The sequence below is a fragment of the Nomascus leucogenys genome, chromosome 5, assembly GCF_006542625.1.
Source record: "Nomascus leucogenys isolate Asia chromosome 5, Asia_NLE_v1, whole genome shotgun sequence".
Taxonomy (NCBI): domain Eukaryota; kingdom Metazoa; phylum Chordata; class Mammalia; order Primates; family Hylobatidae; genus Nomascus; species Nomascus leucogenys.
The window spans coordinates 103,715,966-103,731,508 of NC_044385.1; the positions used below are offsets into that span (position 1 = coordinate 103,715,966).

General features: G+C 39.6%; 2 long non-coding RNA genes across 2 annotated transcripts in view; both read left to right on the forward strand.

Moving 5' to 3' along the window:
* The window catches only part of LOC105739837, a 43,315-nt gene extending 34,908 nt beyond the window's left edge, over positions 1 to 8,407 (forward strand). The window contains exon 6 of the long non-coding RNA XR_001115820.1: positions 8,290 to 8,407. This is a non-coding gene — a long non-coding RNA (uncharacterized LOC105739837). The remainder of the gene's footprint in view (positions 1 to 8,289) is intronic.
* Positions 1 to 15,543, forward strand: part of LOC115835200 — a 683,509-nt gene that overhangs the window by 128,658 nt on the left and 539,308 nt on the right. The gene's annotated exons all lie outside the window — the stretch shown is intronic.

Consider the following 15,543-nt stretch of genomic DNA (forward strand, 5'->3'; position numbering starts at 1 on the left):
TTTCTCCTTTAGGGGGGCCTCTTATGCCCAAGATACTGTATACAAAGGAGTACAATGTCATGATCAAAAACCTAGCCTCCATAGCCAAACCACTCTGCTTGTGTGACCTTCAGCAAGGTACTTAACCTCTCTGAGCCTCAGTTTCTTCATCTGTAAAATGAGGATAACAGTACCTATTTAAAGAGATGTTGTTAATATTCAAAGTTTTAATGTACTTAAAAATAGACTTAAAATTAGCTATAAGAGGACTGGCACATATAAGCTTTAAATAAATAAGTGCTACAAAGGATATAGTAATTGCATTTTTTCTTCATATATTTTTTTTTAGTTTTTAATGAATGTTTTCATATATACTATTAATTATAAAATTCCTGTGAAATATTCATTGTTACCCTATTTTTCGCATATGGGAACTGAGCAAAAGAGGTTGTTCAAGGCCACTCCACCAATAAGAACCAAATTTGGAAGGAGAGTGCAGGTCTCACAGCTGCTACTCCAGGATGCAACCTATTGTGTTGCACTGTCCCTTGATAATTGGATTTTAATCAGGTCTGTGGATGTCACACACACACACACACACACACACACACACACACACACGCAAAACAGAACTTTGGATAAGATACAAGAAAAATAATCTCACCAAGAATGTACTTTAGTGAGAGGAAGCAGTTACTTCAACATAGACAAAGGCGAACAGCAGACAAGGAGGAAGCAATTAAACAGAAGGAGTCCACTAGTTTGTTTCATTTTATTTATCATTATATTAAGCATAGTGTCATTCAGAGGCTAACAGAAAGACCCCCACCTTTGAGCCTATGCTAAGGGGATCCTGGAAGCCTTCGCCAGGGTGGCTGAGCCACCACTGTGAGGTGAGCAGAGCCTGGGACCCTGACACCCTCAGGGAGAAAGCAAGGGAGTGACTGTCAATAATTAAACCATCTGTAACCCTTTATATTGTTTTGGTTCTCAGAAACAAATTGAGGACACCACACATAGAATGTAAATTGGCCTTTGTAGTCTTGCCCCCTGGTATAATTAGCAGATGCTCTTTCTTAATGCAGGCCAGTTTAGAGGAAATCTATTTGCATAATGAAACATGATATTTCCATGTACCCTGAAACTCAGCTTCTTCAAGTTTCTATGTTCTTCTCGTTGGGACGACTTGGAAAAGAAGTATTTTATTATTGTCCATCCCCAGAATAGAAGCTCTAGACCTGGGAGTCCCCAAAATATAGTAGGGATAAAGAACCATTTTTAAAAATATCAACAAATGAAAGAAAAATGTATTAAGTGTTGTAAGCGATCCTAAAGGATTGCTAAGAATCTTAAAGGTTCTTTACTTTGATATGCAATCATGAAACACTGATAGCATGAGTGAAAAAATGTAACTTTAATAAATATGGTGTCTTTGGAAGAACAAATGTTTCAAAATGAGGCATATAGAGGAGAGGGGAAGAGAGAGAGAAAGAGAGAAGAAATATTGAAAATATTTTCTTAGTAGATAAAGGGAGGTCAGAGAGGTGATTCTCAGGTAGAAGAGATAAAAAGAGATGAGAGCTCAGGGAACCATAAAGGAGGAAATGGTACAAGAATGAGGGCGTTGTCACAAAGACTTATCAAGGTCTAGAAAATGTTTTCAGCGTAACTATAGAAGAGAGAGATGTTAAATTTTGCTTGACTACCTAAGTCTTCTCTTGCTTCATCTGCCAAAGCACGCTTCATTGGAAAAGACGGTAGAGCTTTCTAGCAGGTCTTCTACAGGATTTCTTTGCAATAAAAATATACAGAAGTAGCACACATGTCCACCTGTAAGCTGGCAAATTGCCAATTAGTAGAAAGTCTATAAGTGAATTTAGCTAAATATAAAAGAGTACAACTTGAAGTACAATACATTAAAGTTAAGATTCTAAAACTAATATATTTTTAATAGTAGCTATGATGAGATTATCGTAGCCCAGGTGGTACTATTGAAATATTGAGAGTAAGATGTGTGTCCATGTTTAATGTTGTATGCAGTAGGACTTTTATTAAAAACAAAAAAAACTAAAAAACCTGTAGGCAACTTAAATTTTAAAACCTAGATAAAAGAGATACATATAATTTTTATTATTATTATACTTTAAGTTCTAGGGTACATGTGCACAACGTGCAGGTTTGTTACATATGTATACATGTGCCATGTTGGTGTGCTGCACCCATTAACTCATCATTTACATTAGGTATATCTCCTAATGCTATCCTTCCCCCCTCCCCCAACCCCATGACAGGCCCCAGTGTGTGATGTTCCCCACCTTGTGTCCAAGTGTTCTCATTGTTCAATTCCCACCTATAAGTGAGAACATGCGGTGTTTGGTTTTCTGTCCTTGTGATAGTTTGCTCAGAATGATGGTTTCTAGCTTCATCCATGTCCCTACAAAGGACATGAACTAATCCTTTTTAGTGGCTGCATAGTATTCCATGGTGTATATGTGCCACATTTTCTTAATCCAGTCTATCATTGATGGACATTTGGGTTGGTTCCAAGTCTTTACTGTTGTGGATAGTGCTGCAATAAACATACATGTGCATGTGTCTTTATAGCAGCATGACTTATAGTCCTTTGGGTATATACCCAGTAATGGGATGGCTGGGTCAAATGGCATTTCTAGTTCTAGATCCTTGCGGAATTGCCACACTCTCTTCCACAATGGTTAAACTAGTTTACAGTCCCACCAACAGTGTAAAAGAGTTCCTATTTCTCTACATCCTCTCCAGCACCTGTTGTTTCCTGACTTTTTATTGATAGCCATTCTAACAGGTGTGAGATGGTATCTCATTGTGATTTTGATTTGCATTTCTCTGATGGCCAGTGATGATGAGCATTTTTTCATGTGTCTGTTGGCTAAATAAATGTCTGCTTTTGAGAAGTGTCTGTTCATATTCTTTGCCTACTTTTTGATGGGGTTGTTTGATTTTTTCTTGTAAATTTGTTTAAGTTCTTTGTAGATTCTGGATATTAACCCTTTGTCAGATGAGTAGTTTGCAAAAATTTTCTCCCATTCTGTAGGTTGCCTGTTCACTCTGATGGTAGTTTCTTTTGCTGTGCAGAAGCTGTTCAGTTTAATTAGATCCCATTTGTCAATTTTGGCTTTTGTTGCCATTGCTTTTTGTGTTTTAGTCATGAAGTCCTTGCCCATGCCTATGTCTTGAATGGTATTGCCTAGGTTTTCTTCTAGGGTTTTTATGGTTTTAGGTTTAATATTTAAGTCTTTAATCCATCTTGAATTAATTTTTGTATAAGGTGTAAGGAAGGGATCCAGTTTCAGCTTTCTACATATGGTTAACCAGTTTTCCCAGCACCATTTATTAAATAGGGAATCCTTTCCCCATTTCTTGTTTTTGTCAGGTTTGTCAAAGATCAGATGGTTGTAGATGTGTGGTATCATTTCAGAGGGCTCTATTCTGTCCCATTGGTCTACATCTCTGTTTTAGTACCAGTACCATGCTGTTTTGGTTACTGTAGCCTTGTACTATACTTTGAAGTCAGGTAGCATGATGCCTCCAGCTTTGTTCTTTTGGCTTAGGATTTTCTTGGCAATGTGGGCTCTTTTTTGGTTCCATATGAACTTTAAAGTAGTTTTTTCCAATTCTGTGAAGAAAGTCATTGGTAGGATGATGGGGATGGTGTTGAATCTGTAAATTACCTGGGGCAGTATGGCCATTTTCACAATATTGATTCTTCCTATCTGTGAGCATGAAATGTTCTTCCATTTGTTTGTGTCCTCTTTTATTTCATTGAGCAGTGGTTTGTAGTTCTCCTTGAAGAGGTCTTCACATCCCTTGTAAGTTGGATTCCTAGGTATTTTATTCTCTTTGAAGCAATTGTGAATGGGATTTCACTCATGATTTGGCTCTCTGTTAGTCTGTTATTGGTGTATAGGAACACTTGTGATTTTTGTACATTGATTTTGTATCCTGAGACTTTGCTGAAGTTGTTTATCAGCTTAAGGAGATTTGGGGCTGAGATGATGGGGTTTTCTAAATATACAGTCATGTCATCTGCAGACAGGGACAATTTGACTTCCTCTTTTCCTAATTGCATATGCTTTATTTCTTTCTCTTGCCTGATTGCCCTGGCCAGAACTTCCAACACTATGTTGAATAGGAGTGGTGACAGAGGGCATCCCTGTCTTATGCCAGTTTTCAAGAAAATTTTATATAAAAATACTGCTTACTCAAATTGGCCCCAGTAGAGAGAATATCTAAAGACAGTAATTGCCATAGAAGAAAAGGGGAAGCAGCTAACAAGCTCCATCACAATAAAAGATTTAGACCTTGATGGCTTCACAAACTTCTTGCTTCATTCTCCAAAGTGCACTTTAAACATGATATAATCTCAATGCACCTTAACCTTAAGTCTTTCCAGTCCAGGGAAAAAGAGGTTAAACTTTTAAGTTTATTTTTATAAAATTAGCAAAATACTTTCTTCTATAACCTGACAGATTCAATGAAAAAAGAAAACTGCAGACCGATCCCATTTGTAAATATCTGCATAAAAATCTTAGATCAATTACTAGCAAATAGATTTATTAAAAAACACTATACATTATGACCAAGTAAGCTTTATTCTAGGAATTGAAGAGTCATTAGATATCAGGAAGTCCCATTAATGAAATCTAACACATTAGAGTTAAGATAAAATATCTTATGTTTATATCTGCTTATATAGACACAGAAAAGGCATTTGACAAAATTCAAAATCTATCATGTTTTAAAAAAGTAAAAGGATCGAATAAGGCTGGAATTGATGGATTAAGTCCTTAATTCAGCACTGTATGTTATATAACTTCCATTCTAATAACCATCACTTTATTTCACAGGGGAATATTTCTTGCAAAATTTATAACAAGACCAGTTATGTGTTTACTTATATCATAGATAAAAAGTCAATGTCTTTTTATATAAATAGCTTCTAAAATACAGAAGAGGCCAGTAATCCTATAGAAAATGACCAGATTCTAAGCTAGTTTGTCATTAAAATAATAATAGATTAAAATAAAATGATTTTCTGTAATTCTAAAATGAGCTATAGAATATGAGCAGCGTGAATTGATAAGTTTAAATATTTGTGAATAATGTGAAAAAAATGCTTAGTCTTACTGATAATAGGCAAAATACAGATTAAGGACACGATTATGCCAGCCTGGCCAACATGGTGAAACCCTGTCTCTACTAAAAATTAGCTGGGCGTGCAGGCATGTGCCTGTAATCCCAGCTACTCGGGAGGCTGAGGCAGGGTAATTGCTGGAACCAGGGAGGTGGAGGTTGCAGTGAGCCGAGATTGTGCCGCTGCACTCAAAATTATGATCCAATTTCTGATTTATCAATTTGAAAAATTTCCCTAAATTTGACAAGTACTCTATTTGAGAGATTATGGGTGAACATGCAATTATATTTATAACTGAAGAGAACACAAAAATATAAAGCCCAATGGAAGGAAATTTAGCAATATCTAGAATAATTGCATATAAATTTATTCTCTGACCAAGTAATATCAATTCTAGGAATCAATAAAAAATAAAATAAAAAGGGTTATGCTCAAAGCTGTTTGATACAGCACTATTTCAAAAGCAAAAAGCTAAAGAGAAAAAAATCTATATGTAGGGGACTGCTGGAATAAAATATGGTAGACCCAAGCAATGAAATACCGTGCAGCTATAAAAAGGAATGAGGGGCCAGTTGCCATGGCTCATGTCACTAATCTGAGCAGTTTAGAAGACTGACATGGGAGGATCACTTGAGGATAGGAGTTCAAGACCAGCCTGGGCAACAAAGTGAGGCTCTATGTCTACAATAAAAAAAAAAGTATTAAAATGAAAAAAAATGGGCATGGTTGCATGCACCTCTAGATCTAGCTACTTGGGAGGCTGAGGTGGGAGGATTGCTGGAACCCAGGAGTTCAAGGTTACAGTGAGGTATGATCATGCCACTGCACTCCAACCTGGGAGACAGGGCGAGACTACATCATTAACTGCAAAAAATTAAAAAGTAAAATAAAGGAATGAGGAATATCTCTATATACTGCCATGAAGTTTCCCAGTAATATATTAAGTATCTGTCACACACAGACAGGTTTAGAGATTTGCCAGTTTGGTTTGGAGCAGGAAGGTAGACAGAAAGGAAGATCCACAGAATAAAAGAGCACTTGATATTGTAGATGGATAATTTAGAACTAACAGTATTTGATTAATATATTTGGCAAGAGCAAGAAAAAGTCTGAACCACAAAAGCAAATAGAATCATAGTAACTTTCTGACTGTTTAATCAATTATTATATTTACATAGACTTACTAATGTAACACTCAACTGTTTAATGAAATATGATGATATATCTAGAATGGGAAGACACGATATAGTGCAAGGAGGGTAAGTCCTTTTCTCGTCTAAGGGTAAGTCAATACATGATGTCTGAAACTAACCAATCGAGAAATAGCTACATAAGCATGTACTATGGAAATGTAGAGGCAGCTACGAAAACAGAAATCTTTGCTTCTATTGATTTGGGTTAAGTTACATATGCTTTTCAGCACCATGTAAATTTTTCCAAAAAATCAAGTGAAAGTATTACATGGATTAAAAGATAGAAAAACAGTACTTTTTTAAAAGACGTTCAGAAACATTTTCCTAAGTTCATTTAAAACAAAGTGCACTAGGCTACAGTGGTATCTGACTGGGCAGAAAATAGAGAAAGAGACAGACTCCAAAAAGACCTGAAGTGACATCAGTTGAGCCTGGAGACCATCACCAGAGCTAGTCCTAAGGGTGAGTCCACAATGAGTGAAAGGGAGATGGGGTGTTTTCTGTCATTTTAAACTACAGCAACAGCATGGAGATGCTCCATTAGTCATTTTTTTCTTGCTCTCCAGTTTTTGATGGTTCAGATGTCTCTAGGGTGATACCAATCATTTTATTATAGTTCACGTAATACCAGCTTAAGAAACAATGTAATGAAAAGTCCATGTGCTATTACTTTTATTGCCCTATCAATAAGATCCAGGATTGCCTCCCTCATTCTACTTTTTAAAAATTATTTTCTCAACTTTTCTGATGTGATTTACACTTACTGGGAAGCGTTTGCTTTTTGGAATTCTTTTAAGAATTATAACCTCTTTCTTTTTTTTTTTTTTTTTTTTTTTTTTTTTTTTTTTTTAGACGGAGTCTCGCTCTGTCACCCAGGCTGGAGTGCAGTGGCGCAATCTCGGCTCACTGCAAGCTCCGCCTCCCGGGTTCACGCCATTCTCCTGCCTCAGCCTCTCTGAGTAGCTGGGACTACAGGTGCCCGCCACCACGCCTGGCTAATTTTTTGTATTTTTTAGTAGAGACGGGGTTTCACCGTGGTCTCGATCTCCTGACCTCGTGATCCGCCCGCCTCTGCCTCCCAAAGTGCTGGGATTACAAGCGTGAGCCACCGCGCCCGGCCAAGAATTATAACCTAATTGTAACTTATACATTTCACAATTTTTGTTTGAAATGAGGAAAATGCTTTTGTAACTATATTTCAATTTCACAAGTAATTTAGGGTAAAAGACGGCAAGAGATATTGGTAATGTTGCATCCAAGTGTCTTCTATTTGTCATGATTGTGTAAACACCTATAATTTCTCACCTCGCTTCTCTAGCCCCTCTGGATGGATATTCAGAGAATGAGGATGAATATTCCTCTGAATACAAAGACTTGGGATATTCTTTCCCTTTAACTGAGAGAAAGAAAAGCAAACTGAATAGACATGGAAATAATAATTTGCATCACAGACATCCCTTCAGGTTGGCAGTTTGAGTTCACCTTAAGGCAATGCCACTGACTGGGGCTTTCTCTGAGTGTGTGTGCTATATCTTAGGCACTGCCATGGCCCCGGTTAGGGCTTAGAACATGTCATCCCAAAGTATGACACTATGGTCTGCTGAGTACTTTCAATGGAAGGAAATTGGAAGGGCCTCAGAAGCAAGAATTTCTCTCTGACCTTCTCCTGTTCTCCTTTCTCCTTTCCCCATTTCTCTACCAAAAATGGGTCATAGAAACTAAAACTATTCTCCTTGAAAGCAGGCCATAAAACCTATAAACTTTACTCTCTGGTCTTCTCCCTTTTCCCTTGAGAGTCCTTATGTGACAGGTGTCATGCCCTATACCTGGAAGAAGGAATGCTACATAGAGAGGCCCAGAAGAATCTGAAAAAACAGGCCTTACTGGGCTCCTTCAGTTTATCACCATTACAACACACCCTTTTTGTCCAATCGTATTTCTATACAGCTGATCCTACATTGAGCGCAAGCAAAAAACTGTCAAGTTTTCCCTGGATCTTTGGGCTTTCATTTCTGAAGTTTCCTGTGTCATGTAAAACTTTGTTAAATAAATTTGTTATGCTTTTCTCTTGATAACCTGTCTTTTATTGTGGGAGTGTCAGGCAAGACGCTTGTAATGGGTGGGCAAAAGGTGTTACTATTTCACTTCTACAGCCTCAAGACCTATCACCATGTCTAGCATATGTTGAATTAATGAAGTTGGATGATTGAATGACTGTTATCTCAATAATTGCCACTGATTTGACTATTTAAGCAGGTCATTTTTTCCTCCTAAATATTCCTCCCATGCTGTACTGAAAGTCACAGGAAGTCATTATTGCAAAAGAATAGCTTTCCTCAGTCAAGGCTAAATAAGTAACAGGAATTGACAGTGAACACCTCCCATTCAAGTTAGAATGAACATTATTTGGTCTTAGACACATAAATGTTCAGACAAGAGGTTTCCATTTAGAAGAAGCAAATCAATGATGAGTTCAGAAAACATTCTTGTTAACACACTCAAAAATTGCAATCAAAAATTGAGCATCACTTGAAAATGGTAAACTTTTTAAACAAATAGAACGATATGAGGATAAAGGGATGTTTCTAATTAGATTCCGTTTTCTAAAGTCTTTCACTTTCCTTACTAGTCTGATGCTCACAGGCATAAGGTCAGTGTGATATTTTTGATAACATATGTAGGTCTGCAGAGTTCATAGCACCGCAGACTTGGGAAGATTTTACATGTCCAGTGCATGGCCCAGAGGCAGCAGTGTTTATTTTAGCCAGTAACAAACATGATAAATGATGTGCCACCCTCCGTCACTACTGTTCACTGGAAGGGTTGGCTGACCATCAGCCCAGAACTCAATTCCTACAGGTTCCCTGCCAAACTATTTGAATAAACCTAGGCAAGTTTACAGTTTCTGCTTTGGCTGAAAAACATCTTTCACTTGGCAGTCTAAATACATTTCAGAGCGTTTGAGGGGGAACTGTTGGTTTCTATGCTTAAGTAGTAATTTCAGGTATTTTTAAAACATCTTCCTTGAAATATAATTAACATACCATATGATTTTTCCATTGCTTTTAATATATTTACAGAGTTGCGTAATCATCGCCACAACCAATTTTCTAATATTTGCATTACCCCAGAAAAAAACCTCTGTACCCCCAAATCATCCCACCTCGACTAGTTCTAAGCAAGCACTAATGATTCCGCTTCCCTGCTAGGTGGGCTGTTTTCATTGTCATTTGCTTGTTTATTGATTGGTGACATGGCCAGTCTATTTTAATGAAGTCTATTTCCCTGCAGTGTCTCTCCTAAGTAAGACACAGCTTTGGACATTCATAGTTACTGGGGACAACAGTTTTAGCAGGGCTCTCTTTCTCCTTTCCTGATCTCTCTGTTAAGCTGCCTGCCTCATTTGATATCACATCCAAATTATCAGCTGATTGCTCTATTGTTTTGGACAATGCCCTGGGGCATAAATTGCTCTGTAGTATTATCTGATTAAACCCATGCAGTATTAGTTTTATTTCTTGTTTTGTTTTGGTTTGGTTTTTTGAGACAGAGTCTTGCTCTGTTGCCCAGGCTGGAGAGTGGTGGTGCAATCTTGGCTCACTGCAACCTCTGCCTCCTGGGTTCAAGTGATTCCCCTGCCTCAGCCTCCTGAGTAGCTGGAATTACAAGTGGCCACCACCAGCCCAGCTAATTTTTGTATTCTTAGTAGAGATGGGGTTTCACCATGTTGGCCAGGCTGGTCTCTAATTCCTGACCTCAGGTGATTCACCTGCCTTGGCCTCCCAAAGTTCTGGGATTATAGGTATGAGCCACCATACCCAGCTGCAGTAGTAGTTTTTAAAGACAGGTTTTGAGGTTTATGGAGGCTCCAGGAGGGCACTTTTTATGTACCTCTTTCTCTTTTTCTGTCTGGTGAACTAGCTGGCCTATGGTTAAAGTTTTTGCTCTCACTTAAGAAGTGCTATTTGTTTTCACTGGATATGAAATTCTGGGTTGAAAATTCTTTTCTTTAAGAATGTTGAATATTGGCCCCCACTCTCTTCTGGCTTGTAGAGTTTCTGCTGAGAGATCCACTGTTAGTACCCTTATACTTGAACTTCACCATATTCTGTTTAAAATAAAATCAATTCCTTTGGGGGGCATTCAGATGTCCCTTTTCCTATGGATTCCCCTTTCATTTGGTTAAGATATCTCAACCCTACTCCAGGCACTGGCTGGAGGAGTTAGCCTCTGGTCCTCTGGACTTTTTGTCTTGACTCTTCTGGTGTGGGGTGCTGCCCAAAGATTGAGTTCATGTCATGAAAATCGGAACCCCAGTCTTCTTGCTAGCCATGCACAGAGTGGACACTCCATCTTGACTGAAAGCTGGTGGGAGGAACATAGCCACCAACACTTTGGCAACATGCACCTGGAATATATCCTCTTCATGGAGTTGGAGAGGATGAAAAATGTTAGTGGTTTCCCCCTCCCAATAAAATATGGCAACTCTTGATCAGAAATTGAAAAGAGAAGGAACTCATCTTTTTGACAACTTGGATTGAAGTTTGTTAGGCTGAGCTTAGCGTAAAGAGGGAGAGTGTAGAAGGTGGCTCAAATGTTACAGACTCTCATTGTTCTGAGTTTTAGTAGATTTTCTTAAATAGATGTTTCTTCATTTGCTGTATGCCATTTGGACAATTTACACTATAATGAAGAAATGGGTATTGGGGGAACCTGCCCCTAATATTTCAATGTAGGTTCTTTCTATTTTCCATAAGTATCAGCTGGCTGAGAAATAAAAAGAGAGACAGTATAAAGAGAGGAATTTTACAGCTGGGCTGCTGGGGGTGACATCACATATCGGTGGGACCATGATGCCCACCTGAGTTTTTTATTAAGGGTTTCAAACCAGCAAGTTTTTTATTAAGGGTTTCAAAAGGGGAGGGGGTGTAATAACAGATAGTAGATACAAAGATCACATGCTTCAAAGGGCAAAAGGCAGAACAAAGATCATATGCTTCTGAGGGAACAGGACAAAGGGCAAAAGCAGGACTACTGATAAGGGTCCAACAAAGATCACAAGGCAAAGGGCAAAAGCAGAATTACTGATAAGGGTCTACATTCAGCAGTGCACATATTGTCTTGATAAGCATTTTAAACAACAGAAAACAGAGTTTGAGAGCAGAGAACTGGTCTGACCACAGATTTACCAGGGTGGAGTTTTTACCCACCCTAGTAAGCCTGAGGGTACTGCAGGAGACCAGGGCGTATCTCAGTCCTTATCTCAACCACATAAGACAGACATTCCCAGAGCGGCCATTTATAGAACTCTCCCCAGGAATGCATTCCTTCCCCAGGGTATTAATATTAATATTAATATTCCTTGCTAGGAAGAGAATTTAGCAATATCTTCCCTACTTGCATGTCCATTTATAGGCTCTCTACAAGAAGAAAAATATGGCTGTTTTTACCTGACTCTGCAGGCAGTCAGGCCTTATGGTTGTCTTCCCTTGTTCCCTAAAAATCACTGTTATTCTGTTCTTTTTCAAGGTGCACTGATTTCATATTGTTCAAGCACAGATGTTTTACAATCAATTTGTACAGTTAACATAATTATCACAGTGGTCCTCAGGTGACATACATCCTCAGTTTATGAAGATAACAGGATTAAGAGATTAAAGACAGGCATAAGAAATTATAAAAGTATTATTTGGGAACTGACAAATGTCCATGAAATCTTCACAATTTGTGTTCCTCTGCCACAGCTCCAGCCAGTCCCTCCACTTGGGGTCCCTGACTTCCTGCAACATCTCTCCCTTCCTTTTTATATAAATGTGCCATGGCGATGAAGGCTTGTTCGTTCTCCCAGTTTTGATGCAGGAGTCTTTGACTGGTCTGGCACACTAAAAACAAGCTGATTAAACAGAGAAACATAATTCCAAAATTTACTACAGTGGAGCCCCCAGTAGACTTAATCCAAGTCATGGGGTTTAGTCCAGAAAGACTTTCTGCCACCTGATCTAGTGCCTCAGTTCCAGGCACAATGGATAAATGAGCTTGAGAAGCTTCAAAAATTTATTCTTTAATTTAGTTATGTCCAAGGATAATTTATCTTCCCTACCCAGCAGGTGTCCTTCAACCATTTCCCATGAATGATCAGTCTTCTTGTAGGAATATGGTGTGATACAGAAATCAGAAGTATTCCAATCGTGCTGCATTTGCATGTGATGTTTGAGACTTATTAGCTGATCTCCAAGCCAAATAACAGACTGTCTTAAATCATTAATTTGATTAGCTAATTTTTGATCAATGCCCTGTTGAGAATTCCACATTTGGGTGTAATTAGCTTGCCAATCATTGACAAAATGAGCCATTTGAATAGATTGGTGTAATGCCACTCCGGCAGTGGTGGCCAGTGCAGTGACTGTCATTAGGCCCATGATCACAGTGATTAAAGTGAAAACAAATCTCTTAGATCTTTTGAGAATTCGTTGTAACACTTCATTAATTAAATGTACTGAGGGTGAAGATTCCCAAGGTCTGGGTAAAGTTACCAGTATCCAGATTCCTTCTCAAGCTCGCACCAACATTACACTTTTCCTGAAGTCAAAACAGGAGTTAACACAAGTGTATAAATGACAATTAATGCATCGAACAGTTTGATTGTTCATCCAAATTTTGATATTTCCCACTAACAGCATGTAAGAAGGCTTAACACAACTCTTTATAAGAATAGTCAGATTGGAGGTAAACAAAGCAGAATGTTTCAATCTACATTGATACTGAGAGAGAGAAGTGGCGGTGGCAACACCTGATGTTCTCCACTGTAAAGAAGCAATGTGAGGTGCTTGGGAATGCTGAAGAGATGGAGGCGCATACCTTGGTGGAGAAGAATTATCATAAGGCCAATCAGAGTCCCATAAAGGAGGATCAGCATCTAAAAGAGGAAGAGAGTTCAAAGGGGATTTATCATGGGGTTCAAAATCACGGATGTGAGGGGCAGTAGTGGGGATAACAGACAGAAAAGTTTCCTGTTCCCATACTCGCAGGTTGACCATGGAAATAGCCAATTTCCAAAGTTCTGGGTGTTCTGGGCTCAGAATGGGGAATATCATATGAGGCCTCATGGTAGGTAATGCCCTTATGTTCTCATTTTAAGGGAAAGAACTCAATATGCCTAGGCAAAGATCTTTTTGCAATGAATTTCTCGGGTGTTCTTTGTGCTTCTTGTATTTGGATGTCTAGGTCTCTATGAGAGACAGGACTAGCTGGATTTCCTAGGCTGACTAAGAATTCCTAAGCCTAGCTGGGGAAGGTGACCGCACCTACCTTTAAACACAGGGCTTGTAACTCAGCTCACACCAGACCAATCAGGTAGTAAAGAGGGCTCACTAAAATACCAATTAGGCTAAAAACAGGAGGTAAAGAAAAAATCAAATCATCTATCACCTGAGAGCACAGGAGGAGGGACAATGATCGGGATATAAACCAGGTATTCGAGCAGGGAGTGGCAACCCCCTTTGGGTCCCCTCCCATTGTATGGGAGCTCTGTTTTTCCCTCTATTAAATCTTGCATCTGCACACTCTTCTGGTCCGTGTTTGTTATGGCTTGAGGTGAGTTTTCACTTGCTGTCCACCACTGTTCTTTGCCGCCATTGCAGACCTGCCACTGACTTCCATCCCCCTGGATCCAGCAGGGTGTCTGCTGCGCTTTTGATCCAGAGAGGTGCCCATTGCCCCTCCTGATCGGGCTAAAGGCTTGCCATTGTTCCTGCATGGCTAAGTGCCTGGGTTCATCCTAATTGAGCTGAACACTAGTCGCTGGGTTCCATGGTTCTCTTCCATGACCCACAGCTTCTAATGGAGCTATAACACTGACCACATGGCCTAAGGTCCCATTTTTTGGAATCCATGAGGCCAAGAACCCCAGGTCAGAGAACAAAAGGCTTGCTGTCATCTTGGGAGTGGCCTGCCCCATCTTGGGACTGGCTCACCACCATCTTGGGAACTCTAAGAAAAAGGACTCCCCCCGTAACATTTGGTGGCCCATATGGGGATTCTTCAAAGTGGTGGGTAATATCGGACCACTTTCACTTGCTATTCTGTCCTAACCTTCCTTAGAATTGGAGGAAAATACTGGGCACCTGTCAACCAGTTAAAAATGATTAGCATGGCCACTTGACTAAAGACTCAGGAGTGAGGCTTTCTGGGAAAATGCTTTCTAACAACCCCCAACTCTTCTGGGTTGGGAGCTTTGGTCTGCCTGGAACCAGCTTCCGCTTTCACAATTTTCCTGGGGAAGCCAAGGGATGACTAGAGGCAGAAAGCTGTTGTTCCAAACTCCTGGCATTGGCCGGTGAAGATCATGGCACAGCCAGAAGTCTCAACTGAACAGTCGCCCATGTGTGCACCCCACCTCTCCTTCTGACCCATACCTCCCGGGTCCTGACCACAACTTTCTTGAAAGTGTAAACCCAAAATTCTCCTTACTCTGAATCTACTTCCTCCAATCCCTGCCTCCCAGATACTAATGCTTCAGGCTTTCACTTCCTCTCCCAAGTATTACAGCAGGTTGTATCTCCAAAGGGATCTAAGGAATTTCTATGCTGTGTCCTTAGGCCCCTAGGCTATGAACCCAGGGAGTCTTGTCCTTGGTGTCCCTCCCAATTTAGGCATACAGCACTTGACATGGGCAGTTATGTGAGACCCATTCCCCACCATCCTTGCCAGGACCTTAGAATGGATAACCCAGTACTTTAACAACTGGAACTGGGTCTGCAACCACATAATAGGTCAGAATGAAAATGAATTGACTAAATTAAAGGGAGGCACATATTACTATAGTGGCAAATGGAGGCAATGAGGAAACGTCTTTCCACTGTGTTTCTAAAATCCATCTACAAAGACAGAGAGGAAAGAGAGACAGGAGAGAGAGAAGCAGAGAGAGAGAGAGAGATAGAGAGGAGAGAGAGAGAGACAGGGCAAAGAGAAGCAGAAAGAGAGAGGGGAAAGAGGCAGAGAGACAAAGAAGGAGTCAGAGAAAGATAGAAGTAGTAAAGAAAAAACAGTGTGCCCTATTCCTTTAAACACCAGGGTAAATTTAAATCCTATTATTGATAATTGAAGGTCCTCTCTGTGACCCTATAACACTCCAATACTACCTTGTTGTCAGTGTAAACGAGGGCGTAGCCTGAAAACACTGAGACCACTGACAACCCGTAG